Raw genomic sequence first — 14,777 nt, forward strand, 5'->3', positions numbered from 1 at the left:
TTCTTCTCCAAGTTTTATTCTAATATCTCTTTAAGCTTTCATGGTATCAGAGCTATGGAAAACTTAGCTTCAGTTTCTTTGTTTTCACAACCGGTTTCGGCTGTTGCAGTCATGTCATCTCAAACTGCAGCAGAAATTTCTCAACCCATCACATCTCAAATCTCAACTTCAATCTCAGTTCCTCTAAATCTGTCAGTCTCTTCACCGACCCCTCAACCTACCATCTCACCACCGATTCCTCAACCTACTATGCCGCCTTTCCCAGTTCCTTCTGCAGCAACGTTTATTCCACCGACAATGACTATTTCTCAGTGTGTTATCCTGAAGCTAACTGACAATAACTACTTGCTCTGGAAAATGCATTTTGAGCAGTTTTTATCCAGTCAAATGCTTTTTGGTTTCGTTACTGGTGCCATACCTCGTCCTTCTCCAACAATAATGGTTCAGAATGGAGATCGAGTTGCAGAGGTTAGCAATCCAGAGTTCATGAGATGGATGCACGCAGACAAGCTTGTTATGGCTTGCCTAGTTGGATCTCTCTCTGAGTCAGCTCTTAAAAGTGTCTATGGTCTTCGTTCTTCCTCTGAGGTATGGTTCTCTCTTGCCAAACGATACAATCGTGTTTTTACCACTAGGAAGCTAGATCTGCAGAAGAAAGTTTATGCAACAGATAAGTTGGGAAAGTCTATGGCTGTGTATCTTGCTGAAATAAAATCCCTGTGTGATCAACTTGACTCTATCGGATCTCCTTTGTCAGAACATGAGAAGATTTATGGGGTTTTGACTGGTCTAGGTCGTGAGTATGAGTCTATTTGCACTGTGATTGAAGATTCTATGGAAACCTATCCAGTTCCATGTTTTGATGATATTGTTTTCAAGTTAACAAAATTTGAAGATAAGATTAAGGCATATGTAGCTGCAACCGCAGTCATACCTCATCAAGCCTTTTGAAACTTGTATCTTTCTTGTGTGTGTGTGTGTGAAATGGAATGTGAATGAATGATATGATGATGAACAATGGTGAAAGCAAGGTGTTTCAATTCCCCTTATGCAATTGTAGTATAAGAGGTATCAATCCTAATTGAGTGAATGCAAGCAATCAGGGTGTGCAATACTTGTCTAAGTTAAGCCAATTATAGAGGGTGTTTGCCACTAACAACCTATTGCAGAATGTAAAATGCAGAATGTAATAGCTGAATGGACAAGATACTAAATGTAATGGAACAGAATGATTATGGCAGTAATGAAACTAGAACATATATCAAACTATAGTAATGCAGGTAATGAACTAATGCAAGGAAAGTAATGAACAGGAAACTAAATGAATGCAACAGAAATGCAACTAGAATGAAATAAGAAACAAGACAGGACAGACACGAATCATAAACAAGAGTTCTGGGAATGAACTCGAGCAAGCACTCGATCGAGTGTTGATCGAGTGCAGGGTCGAGCTGGACAAAAACGTAAAACAGAGCAATGCAGACAAAACAGAGCAAGACAAAAGTAAATCAAACAACGATCAAACAACAGGATTTAGACTAAGAAATCAATAGACAAGGAAGATCTTAGGGATGGATTCATGGGCTGAACTTAGATTGTGGTTATCTAACTTGATCAACAAACCTCAATCAACATGAGCTAATCCCTAGACATTAATCTCTAAGAACATGTTAATCCACTCTCATGGCAAAAACAATCAAGCTCATATATTTCTAGACTTGTTCTCACAAAGTAAAGAATCTATACAAGCAAGCATTAAGCAATATGTCAAGAATCAAACAAGACTTCTAATCTCTTAGCAAGCCTAATGATATTCTCTAGATCTAGCCTTATCTATGCACCTTAGACACTGGTGTGATGCTAAGAAGCTTGAGATCAAACCCTACCCTCTCAGTTATAGGATCAGCATTAAGAACATCTAGCCTAGAAGAGATCTACAACAATCAAGCTTGACCAAATCAAATAACCACAACATCCATCCAGCCTAAACCATCCCTAAGAGCTAAGGAAACTACTCACAATCACACATGATGAACAGCAAAGTCATAAACCCAGAAAAACACAAAACTTGCATGATTAGAAAGATAAAAAAAAAGATCTACAATATTGGAGAAGGAATCAAACTCGAATTCTTGATACTTTGAAAGTTATGAAACAAACAAGTATGAAGAATCTTGTGTTTTCTCCTTCAAAAGAGGTACAAGATCTAAGAAAATAAAAGTGCAAAAAGCATAAATCCCAAAAAAGGTAAAATACTAGGTTTTAGAATATCTAAAAAACTCTCTCCTTTTGTGGCTGCAGGGTACAAGGTCCTTAAATAGGAAAAAGGAGGGGAAGCCCTAAAAATGCTAAAAGACAAAATAGCCAGGTGGCTCGGCCAACTCGACCCGGTGCTCGATCGAGTGACCGGTTGAGTTGGGTTTTCTTGTGCTCCTTCCACTCGGTCGAGTCACTCTCAGCACACGGTCGAGTGTCTGGTCGAGTGGGCAGTCGAGTTGGACTCCGGACCTTGGTTCTCCAGCCTTAACTCCTTTGCTTTCTCCTCATGATTGCTTCACTTCTCCTCAACATTGCTTCCATGCTCCTTAGGCTCCAAAATCACCTGTTTATGCAAGAAAAGATGCAAATGCAATGCAACTACACTATAATGCAAGAACAATCCTAAAACTATGCAATAATGGTTAAAAAGGATAGCAAAGGATGCAAAAGATGTGAATATATTAAGGGAAAACAGGGTAAAATATGTGAACATCAACACCCCCAAACTTAGTTTTTACTTGCCCTCAAGCAAATAAACAAGACATAAGAAGGTAGGTGAGGGTTGAAAGTGGGATCTCAGCTCCTAAAGCTTGCAAATAAACCAGCTAGAATCAATGTCCAAGTTACTAGTACTATGATGCAAGTTGAATGAGCTGTACTTAAAGACTTTAGACAAACCTATCACAACCTTTACCGATTTGAGCCTTAGATGTCCACATGCATTCAAATCAACCATTTCCTTTAACATTCATTTAATCAAGAACATGGATCAATCTTATGCAATGTTTTAAACTCATTTGGCTTGGAAATAAAGGTTTAGAGACAATGATGGTCTCTGTTTAGAGTGGGGCTTATCAATATCAAGGTTCTCTCATAAAAAATGGATTGAGCTTTAAAAGAATGTTAAAGGTAAGAACACTTAGACACATACAAGAACAAAACCTTGTCTACCCAAAAGTAACCCAAGTGTTTGATACTATCATTCTAAGCCCAAATGATCCTAGTTCTACCCTTTATCTTCTTCTCTTCTCAAATACCCTTTTCTCTTTTGTTTTCAAGCCTTAGGAGAGGTTTCTTATTTGATATTTCTAGTGGAATGGGAGATTCTTACTTATTTGCTATGGTTCTCTTTTCTTCTTATTCTTAAGACATAAAAGCATTTTGCTATACTCTTCTTTTTCTTTCTTTCTTTTTTTTTTTTTGACTGAAACCATCTTTAAACAATATCATACTTCCCATTCTTTCACTAGACTTTGATTTTACTTAAACACATTCCCCTCCTAAAGACTCTAACCTTTTCTTTCTCTTTTCCTCTTTTCTTTTCTTTCTTTTTCAAACAACCAAATTCCAAATCCAACAATGAAATCACCTAGTCCTATCTAGTTTGGAAAATGCAAACTAGAACTACACAAGGCATTATTCTTGTCAGTTCAAACCTAACACTTTCTACCAAGCTCAATCCCAAAATAGGCCTTACACACTCAAGAATAAACATGGCTTGAAAGAAGGGTTGGTTAAGGGTATTGGAAACTGATTTTAATGATTCAATCAGCTACTTGGATCAACAAGAGTGGTAAAAAGGAGAAAGATGATCCAAATATGTATATGGTATCCATGAGTTTAAAGCAATGCACAAACTGATAATTACAAGTCAATATTAGGTTCATATAAATAGGAAATGGCATCAAATCACAACATGCTTCAATTTAGACCAAATGCAATGCAGGAATTCAAGGCTTGGTTCAATCTTATGCTTCTAACTACTCAACTAGCATCAAAGTACTATTAACTTGGGCATTGATCCTAGTTTAGTGAATTAAACAAGCTAACAAGGCAAAACTCATCATAGATCCCTAATGCAAATAATTAACAGTCCTACATGAAACATGCTAAACAAGATGCTATTATGCAATGCAAACTACATGAACACTCTTTTTTTATAAAGATTTTTGCAAAAAAATTCAAATTTTTAGGGGTTTTCTATGCCTTAGATGCTATGCAAAAACTAACATGATGATGCTAAAAATTTGAAATAAGAAAACAAAACACAACATCAAATGCTATCTCAAACCCTCCCCCAAACTTAAATCACACAGTCCTCTGTGTGAAAGAAATTTGTAAGAGGATTCAAGACAGAAAACAAAACACAAATGAAGGTGATAGTGGTACCTCAAGGATTGGAGAAGAAGCTGTCCACATCCTTATTCATGCTGTCAAATGTGTATTTGGGGTCTGGTTGTGACTTGGAAAAGGTGATTGGGGCAGCTCGATGATGGCAACTGACTGGGACTCGGTCGAGTACGTGCTCGAGTGGGGGGGTCGAGCTGAGCTGCGAGTGCCAAAACTCTGACCTTGTTGCTGGTAGAACTGGTGCAAGAGTGCTGGATCCATGAAGTACTGGGATGGGAAGGGAGGGTAACCTGGATAGTTTGGATAAGCAGCTGGAGCTGGGAAACCATAAGGTGTTCTGGACTGGAACTCGGCCGAGTGCATTTGGGGTGCTCGGTCGAGTGGGTGCTCGAGTGACCCGGTCGAGTGCCTTGAAAATTGTTGTTCTCGGCTACTTAAACTCCTCTTCCTCTGAATTGGCTCGTACATGGAGGCTCTAGCTGGTTCCACAGGGTTTCCAACTCTTGAAAGTGCTCTGATTAGGAATAATCTGCAGGGCATGAATGGATATCCGATACTGGTGCTACAACACACATCACAAACTCAACAACTGCCTTACATAATGCTCAACCGTATGCAGGAACAGATTCAGTGATTGTTGGAAATGGTGAGTTTCTTCCAATAACGCATGTTGGTTCCACAACTCTTCAAGGTAAGTTACCTCTAAAAGATGTTTTGGTTTTTCCTAATATCACTAAGTCACTCCTATCTGTGTCTAAGTTGACTGATGATTATCCATGCTCTGTAAAATTCGACTCACACTATGTTAAAATAAAGGATCTGCAGACAAGACAGCTCCTCACGACAGGAAACAAGGACAATAGTCTCTATGTGTTAAAGGATTCCAAGCTCAATGCTGCCCTCTACTCCAACAGACAACAAGTTGCCAGTGAAGAGATATGGCATCAAAGGCTCGGTCATCCACACAGTGAGATTCTGCAGCTCTGGTCAAGAAACAACTGTATTGTTCTGAATAAGGCACCTTCTCATATATGTGAAGCCTGTCAACTAGGAAAGATCAGTAGACTACCTTTTCTTTCTTCAGACTATGTTTCTTCTAAGCCCCTAGAACGCATTCACTGTGATTTATGGGGTCCCTCTCCAATTGTTTCTCCTCAAGGTTTTCGCTACTATGTTATTTTTGTTGATCATTTCTCAAGATTCACATGGTTTTATCCTCTCAAGAGAAAATCAGACTTCTACTCTATTTTTCTGCAATTTCAACAATTAGTCGAGAACCAACTTCAATTAAAGATTCAGATGTTCCACTGTGATGGAGGGGGTGAATTTATCAGTACACAATTCACTACTCATCTCTCAAATGAAGGGATTAAACAGCTCATTTCGTGTCCTCATACACCACAACAAAATGGTCTTGCTGAACGCAAACACAGGCATATTACAGAACTTGGTTTGTCAATGTTGTTTCAGAGTCATGCACCACAAGAACTTTGGGTCGAAGCCTTTTTCACTGCAAATTTCTTAGGAAACTTGTTGCCTTCCTCTGTGCTGCATAACAAAGCTAGTCCTTATGAGGTTTTATATCAGAAGAGTTCGATTTACACTGCTCTAAGAGTTTTTGGATGTTCATGCTATCCTTATCTTCGTGATTATGGCATAAATAAGTTTGATCCAAAATCTCTGCATTGTGTGTTTTTGGGGTACAATGAAAAGTACAAAGGCTATAGGTGCTTGCATCCTCCAACTGGGAAAGTCTATATCAGTAGACATGTCTTGTTTGATGAAAAGCGGTTTCCATATACAGAAATATACCATGACTATGCTTCGAAGGCTACGACTCCATTGCTTTCAGCTTGGCAATCCTGTTCTATTTCCTCTTCAATGAGTCCCTCATTATTGTCTACTGCTAAAGAAACAGAGAGTTCTGAGTGTACGACAGGCCTTGACCCTGCTTCTATAGGCAACAACTCTCTTGTTTCAGCCAGCAGGATGGATATAAATGAGTCTTCGTCTCATATTGTCTCATCGTCAAGCATAGTTCCTCAAATTATGTCGGATGCTCTTTTTTCAGAACAAGACTTTCCTCCTCTGGCTACAAGATCATCAACAACAAGACCTGAACCGTCTCTTGATCCTGTCTCCATCCCGAGAGTTGATTCATCTGCAAATGACGAAGTTATTGACATGAATCAGGAATCCTCTAACACAGCAGAAATCAACGATATCAACACTAGTGAAGATCTTCCACCAACAACATCTACTCATCCAATAATCACTCGAGCCAAGTCAGGGATCGTCAAACCAAATCCTAAATATGTGTTGTTCACAGTCAAAAGCAACTATCCTGAACCGAAAACAGTAAAGGCAGCCTTACAAGATGAAGGTTGGACTGACGCTATGGGAGAAGAAATGACTACTATGCGCGAAGTTGATGCATGGGACTTGGCTCCACCCGAGGAAGCTGAGCATGTTCTGGGTTGTAAATGGGTTTTCAGAACTAAGCTCAATGCTGATGGTAGTCTTGACAAGTTAAAAGCAAGATTAGTTGCTAAGGGGTATGATCAAGAAGAAGGAGTTGAATTCATTGAAACCTTTAGTCCGATAATCAGAACAGCTACCATTCGATCTGTTCTTCACACTGCAATTGCTAAGAATTGGAACATTAAGCAGCTAGATGTAAAAAACGCTTTTTTGCATGGAGATCTTAAAGAAACGGTGTATATGCAGCAACCACCTGGTTTTGAGGATCCTCTAAGACCTGATTATGTTTGCAAACTTAAAAAGGCAATCTATGGGCTTAAACAAGCTCCCCGTGCATGGTTTGATAAGTTCAGGAACTATCTCTTAAAGTTCGGGTTCTTTTGCAGTATCCCGGATCCTTCACTGTTTATCTACAGACAAGGCAAGGATATGATGTATCTACTGCTCTATGTTGATGATATGATACTAACAGGAAGTAATGATCAATTGATTAAAGGATTCTTGGAATGCTTAAAAAATGAGTTTCGGATGAAAGACTTGGGTCCTTTACATTATTTTCTAAGAATACAAGCTCATTTTCATGATGGTGGTCTTTTCTTGAATCAAGAAAAGTATGCCAAAGATCTTCTAGTGACTGCAGGTATGCTTGATTGTGCTCCTATGCCAACTCCATTACCTCTTCAGCTTGATAAAGTTGAAGGACAAGATAAAGCCTTTTCTGATCCCACTTATTTTCGGAGCTTGGCTGGAAAACTGCAGTACTTAACTCTTACTCGACCAGATCTCCAATTTGCTGTTAATTTTGTGTGTCAGAAGATGCATAATCCTACTGTTGCAGACTTCCATCTCCTAAAACGTGTTCTACGATACTTAAAGGGCACAATTCATATGGGAGTTGATATAAGTTCAAGAACAGACTCTGCTCTTCGTGCCTACAGTGATAGTGACTGGGCAGGCTGCAAAGAAACCAGACGTTCTACAGGAGGTTTTTGTACTTTTCTTGGAACAAACATCATATCTTGGTTTGCAAAACGTCACCCTACAGTCTCCAAGTCCTGAACTGAAGCTGAATACAGAACCATGTCGTTTGTTGCATTTAAACTAAAGTGGATTACTGCATTACTTAACTCACTTGGTATAGATCAGCAGGACACTCCCGATTTATACTGTGATAACATCTCAGCGGTTTATCTCACTGCCAATCCAGCTTTACATGCCAGGTCTAAACACTTTGATGTGGATTTTCACTATGTTCGTGAAAGGGTTGCGCAAGATGCCTTGGTGGTTAAACATATTCATGCTGAATATCATACTGCAGATATCTTTACCAAATCTCTTCCTTGAGAACCTTTCAACAACAAGCCCAACACCAGTTATGGATCCTGCGAAGCCCAACAAGCCTTCAATATTGGCGCCAAAACACTGCAACAGGACCACACACAAATAGTGTTCTCGACAAAAGGAATTCTGCCACACAGCTTTCCCAACAATAAATTTGGGATTTTTGGATCTAGTGTTATTATTTGCCAATAGAACACTTGTCTAGGGCATCAGTCCAAGTCCCCTCATATAAATATAAAATGTCTCTTTTGTAAAAGACCTTGAGTTGTCAAGATTAATAAAGTTCTTCTTCTCCAAGTTTTATTCTAATATCTCTTTAAGCTTTCAGAAGTTATATTGTTAAGAATCTGGAGTTCAAAGCTTTAGCCTAGTTTTTCTTTTTGGATTTGAAACGTTTTGAAGAAAAGCTTGTGTTCGGTGATTCCTTGAAAATTGAAAAGCTGCTAATTGAATATGAAGAAGATTTTCAGATTTGCATTAAGTGGAATCTTTTTCTCATCAAGCTGAACTGGAATCTTGTCTTTACTTCTTTGAGCAAAGATTGAGATCGGTCGAGCAGTCAGTTTTCCGGCAATTTCGGCCGGACTAGATGCTTTTCGGCGACACAACAACTGCTGGTGATCGGAGATTTCCACCTCTTCGTCTTTTCACATGTCTTCCAACGTGTTCTCCAAAGCCACGTGTTATGTGTTGTATTTGAATTTTCCATATCCAAGGGTTTCCTTATTAGGCTTTTGTTTAGTTTTAATGGGCTAATCTCTTGTTTGTAAAATTGACTTGTTACTTTGGCTGTGTTTGTGTACGATGAATAAAACACAGTTGCTACAAAAAAAAGAAAGACGTCTCTCTTTTTTTCTTTGTTAATTTTTGGCTATTCATTATTATAACTATAAATATTGTGTGAGAACTAATGCTCTCATAAGATTTAGCCAACATAACATGTATACGTCGTGGAAAGCGAATCTCGATTTTGTTCTTTTAAGTTATGGCCTGGAAATTGCCAATGACTCCAGTACGTATGTGTTTATATAATACTTTATCGAGTGCGTATGTTTGACTTTTCTTTGCAAAGTACTTCATCGTGATACACTATACATACATAACAATGCGAATGTCTTATGTCGGTGCATATGATAGGTAATCTACTGCAAAAGTTTGGAATATGATATTAGCTTTATATGATGACAATTGACAACCTACACAATCGACATGTTTTATGTATCTTCTAGAATCACAAACGTGGACTACCCCTTGTCGACGATGCTCATATAAAATTAGGCTATAAAATCAACTTTAAAATTTTGTAGCGCGATTCTTACTTAAATTAAACGCACAACTCTTCTAATGGAAATATCTCATCCTTTTATTAAATTAAGAATAAAAACTTAAAAATATGAAAAACAAGGACAGACGTGTGTCGATTCACCACTCTGATGTCACTTTGACTGCGATGATTCCAAATCTCTTCATCTCAGATTTTTCTTTTGTTTCCTTGTTTTTTACCATTTTTCGGCAAGCTTTCAAATTTTAGACTATTCACTAAGTATATCCTAAACCTTTTATTTTGATTAATGATATTTACATTTACATCAAACAAAACAAAAAAAAATGACAGAAGATTTCTCAAATGTATCTTTGGTATTTTTTTTTTGTCGACGTATCTTTGGTATTTAAGTTGATATTTTCTTTACACTAGTTTTTGTTTAATTGGTTCAACTTTTATTTTTAAATCTAAAATTAAATATATAATTAATGTATAATAAAATATAAAAATTTTGATGTTAAGATTTTTTTTTTTTGGTATGTAATCCAGAGCAGAGCGGACATCATACTGTTTATATACTCAAATTTGGAAAGGTAAAATGTCCGCCAAAACTAAAGCATTCTATATAGTAAGTAATCATAAGATGTGTGTCAGTTACCGTAAATTTTAGAAAACGGTATATAAATTGTGACGTAGGATGTGATAAATGTGGGTGTCCAGAGAAAGATATTGTTGTAGATAATTTGGCACAAAAATTAAATTTATATCAGACCGCATTATATTATATATATAAATAATATTCTTTAGCATTGGTTTACTTGAACTAATCTAATATAATGTAATTGTTAACAAAAATACAAAATATGTTTTTGGATATCTAAATCATTAGACATGTTTTAAGAACAGCGGTAACGTGTTGTAAAAGTACTTAGGTTATAACTGTTGTTTATATTGATTCAAAGTGCTAATTACCATAGTAGTTCTCTTTTCATCGAAAACCAACTTTTTGACCAAGGATATTGCTTGTAACGTCGTCACAAGGACTTTACATTTCTTACCTTGCATTAGGTTAAGGTGGTCCGTCGTGGCTGCAGGAGAGAATAGAAGAGGGTCGACGGAGTGGTGAGTGAGGCCCTGTTTTCTGTCTATGCTCTCTGTTTTTAACTTGTTGCTTCTGATTTTTGTACTCGTGACCTTTTTGTTAACCGAAACGCAGATATTAACATAACAGACAAAAGTTTTCGAAATGCAAACACGTGTTGGCAAAACAAGAACAGACAAAAAGAACTTCTATTAGTCTTCTTCTTACGTCAAAAACTTGTACTAGTCTGAGATATATAATACAAAATTTGAACAAGAAAGATACAAATATTACGAATGAAAATGATATCCTTTTTTAGGCAAAGGTGGAATGGAAATCTGTTATATTAAAAAGATAAAAAAAAAATACTACGAATGATGCAATGTAAAGTCAAATCAATTGAACAATTGGAAAATACAAATGTTTTCATTATAGCTAGCTATAAGTTGACTGAATGAAATAGTCAATGTAATACTCTTAGACGTGTGTAAAATTAAAAAAAAACTTTCTTGCCATATGTATTTGATCTGTTGATGTGTATTTCTTGAAAAGGTTCAAATTAAGGAGATGCAATTGTAGAAAATTCACGTACAAAGCTCACAACTATAAAAATCTTACAAAGCATCTTATGAAGAGAGTATATATATGGGGAGATTGATCAGAAAGGCTTACACACCAAAAGATTTGTCAAACGAATTTATTAGTGATCTATGAAATTGAAAACATGACAAGGATAAATAAACAAGAACAACTCTTCAAAAATCTTGTTTTAACTTAGTAAACCATTGTTGAAGAAAGACTCTACCAAGTCCATTTCAGTCTTTTTCAAACACATTCCTATCTCCACACCACCCGATTCATCACGTCTCTCTGCCATCGAGATCGCCTCTCCTTGGTCAATAGAGACAATATCAACCTTAACGGGTCTTCCCCACCCAAAATCCGACTCGTATATTCCCAACCGGGTTGACCCGGCTATAGCCCCAAACTGTGTGCTTCCTCTTTGGAAATGGAAACTGTCCGCTACCTCCTTCACGATCGTCTCTATCTTTCTTGAACTAAATCCTTTGACCAAATCGCTTAGGATCTCAACTGCCGTTATGAACGATCCCTTCTCTTCAGTAAACTCGGCGGCCTTGTGGTCGTAGCTACCCACCGGAAACATGCAGTTTCCGAAGTACGTCGCCGGAAGCGGCGGATCCAACCGCTGTCTAAAATCTCCAACGAACAGTAAACTCACGGACCTTTCTGTGCTTCCTCCACGAGCCTTCACGTAGCAGGTCCACGGGTACGCGTAGGCAACCACGAAAGTCGACAAGTGAAGGCTCGGTGACTCGTTCTTGACTTGCTCTCTAAGTCTCTCTACGTCATTGCGAGAGAGCACGAGCGTGGCCAAGACTACGTCATCTCCGAGTTCCTTTGCGGGAAACGGAGTTAAGCTTCTGATGTTTGTTTTGTCCTCTCTGAGAGATCTCACCGTCGCAATCGTCTTTTCATTGAGTCCCGTAAAATCTTTCAACAATGACCGATCATAAGATGGAGTTATATTCTCGGGCAGAGAGATTACGTTCTCGAGTTGCTGTTTACAGATGTGAGCCCAAGCTTTGATGAACATGCTTGATGTTTTCCCATCCAAAACAGCATGGTGTGATGCTACACCAATGGAGATTCCTTGGTTCGGGAACAACGTGATTTGTGTAGAGAAGGCGGTCGCTGACTCATTTGAAACCGGTAACTTGGGTAGCAAGCTGTGTAACTCGGACACTAGGCGTTGTCCATAGCCAGAAAGATGAGAAAAATCAGCGTTTGTCTCGGCTATGGTCATCAAAACGGCGTCGTTTGGAGATACGACTATGCTTGGCTTGGGCTCGTTTTGGTCCCAAGTGATGCTGCCTGAGAGAGGGAGATAGTTGCGGAGGACAAGGGAGAGAGAGAGAGAGAGCTTAGGGAGGATGATGGAGTGGAAGTGCTCATGGGTCGCTTCGGTGAGTTTGTAGAAGAAGACTCGTTTGACTGGGTGAAAGAGTAGCCATGGGAGATCCAAGAACGTTAAAGGGATGACGAGCAAGTCCGAGTAGCCGGCAGGGCTGATTCGGGCAATGTCAATGATGTGTAGCGTCATTGGTGAGGAAGAACCGAATAAGGTAACAAGATTGATTTTTTTTTTTTTTTGGTAAGAAGGTAACAAGATTGATTGGAGTTATCAACTGAATGAATGATATATATATATAGTGCCCCGAAACCAACAGCAAAAGTAAATCATTTTAATATGATGTCGGTATGGGTTATATGATTTCACTAATACAATACTAATAATATGATATAATATAAAGAAATAAATAATAATAAAAAGTAGGAATGAAAAGTAAGAATATGGGAAGACACACGCGACAACGTGTAATTGGTTTAAATTTTTAACTTCTTTTTTAATTTTAAATAAATAATTAAACTACATAATTAATAATAATTTTATTATATAAATTTTGGTTTTTAAAATAGTCACTAACAAAGATTTTGACTCTGTGTCAAATAATTAATTTGAAATTTTGACATATGTCAAAAAAATTAAAATAAGAAAACTAACAATTTATGTAAATTGTAAAAAAAAAAAATTCAAAGTTAGTGTTTAATGTAATTATGACATATGTCAACTTATCTAATCGTTGGCTTTCTGTCGACAATGGATCCTTTCTCATGCACCAGCTCATCCCTCCAAATGAACAACAAGAAACAAGACACAAAAAAATAGAAATCAATCCACCCATCTCAGAAACAACGAATTACACAAATTTTAAAATTTTTATATAAACCATTTTCCAGTACTCACTTTGAACAAGAAGTCAAGAAGGATTGATGGAAAAAAGCGACACAATACAAGCAGAACAACCCCAACACGGCACATCAACGCTCTGACCTCTTTTTCCTCTCCTTCCCACACCAAAACAAGCACCAAACCAAGCAAAACTCTTTCCTTTGATATCTTACTTGATCTGATGTCCCAATCGGTCACAATTTAAGTATTTTAGTTCGGTGAAAAGGAAGGTCGAAATCTTTTTTTATTGATCGGTGCCGAAACACAAAAGGACGAATTATAATTCAATTTAGACAAGTTACTGGTAATAGACGGGAAAGAATAGACGAGCTACGAGCTCGTCGGCTTTTTCTTAGTGGGTGAGTGGTACTTGTTATCCGTATTCTCTCCCATTTCGGTCAACCTCTTCTCTCGGACACCGTACACCCATTCTTATAGGGAACTATGTCGGTTTGTCCTCCGAAAAGACCAAACTGCCCCTCCTTCTTTGGAGGTTTATTTTGGGCCTTTTCTGGGCCAGGCTTTTTGTTGGGGTGAGGATCTACCCCTAACAGTAGTCCCCCCTTCAACGCCAGTTCGTAGCCGTTAGACGGAGAACTATCTGGTGTTAGAAGGAAGGTTCATCTTCTCCCAGATGGCTCGGCGTGAGAGCTTAACTCGTCTAAATGATCTCAGACTTTTTCTTTTGATCATTAGGATGGTAACTTTTGGACAAGATTCTAGGAAGCGAAAGGTCGCGTGTGGGATCCCCCGGTTTTTGATGTGTGGGGTCGAATCATCGTATGTGGTTCTAGGCGCGCGTGAGACCCGGAAGTCGTACCGCCGCTGAATGCGTGGAGTAATGATTGCATCTCTAGAATCCTCCATCCCTTCCTATAAATACTTCTTTCCCTTCTTTATTTTCTTTACCCTGTCTACGAGTCATCTTCTGCTCTCGAGTCATCAGGTACACTTCCTCCTCTTCTTCCTTTAAATCGTCTGTCTCCTTTATTTTGCTTTGGTTTATTCGCTTTCGATGGCTTCCCCCGGATCTGCTTCTTCCTACTCTTCTGCGGCGAGTCACCTTCGACGAGCGACCTCTTCGGATTCTGATGGCGTTGACAGACCAAGTCATGGTGGGCCTAGGTCGCCTCCGAGTCCTCATTCCGATACGTATTCGGATTCTTCTTTCTTGGATGAGCTTTAACGTCGGGCTTTCTCCTATGCGGCGGCTACGAGTTCGTCCCAACTTCCTTGCGCGATCCCCTCCTTGATTGATGAGGACTTGGACGATTCTGATATCCCCGTGAACGATATCGTTACTCGTGGGTCGTTGCCAGTTATCTCCTGTGCTTCCGGGGCGAGGATGCACATCCTCTCACATGTTCCTCGGACGAGTATCAACCTCGAATCGGCTGAGAGAGCTGTTA

At 38.6% G+C, this 14,777-nt stretch overlaps 1 long non-coding RNA gene and 1 pseudogene across 2 annotated transcripts; both read right to left on the reverse strand.

Moving 5' to 3' along the window:
* Positions 1-11,139: 11,139 nt before the first annotated feature.
* Positions 11,140-12,799, reverse strand: LOC104780185 (phenolic glucoside malonyltransferase 2 pseudogene; annotated as a pseudogene). The gene has a single exon (XR_015596658.1). The product of XR_015596658.1 is annotated as a phenolic glucoside malonyltransferase 2 pseudogene (transcript).
* A 214-nt stretch (positions 12,800-13,013) lies between these two features.
* On the reverse strand, positions 13,014-13,772 carry LOC147945606 (uncharacterized). The gene is made up of 2 exons (XR_015596659.1): positions 13,384-13,772; positions 13,014-13,266 (listed from the first exon to the last, which is right to left on the reverse strand). It is a non-coding gene; the product is annotated as an uncharacterized LOC147945606 (long non-coding RNA).
* Between the last annotated feature and the right edge of the window lie 1,005 nt (positions 13,773-14,777).

The sequence above is a fragment of the Camelina sativa genome, chromosome 4, assembly GCF_030686135.1.
Source record: "Camelina sativa cultivar CO46 ecotype springtype chromosome 4, ASM3068613v1".
NCBI lineage: Eukaryota > Viridiplantae > Streptophyta > Magnoliopsida > Brassicales > Brassicaceae > Camelina > Camelina sativa.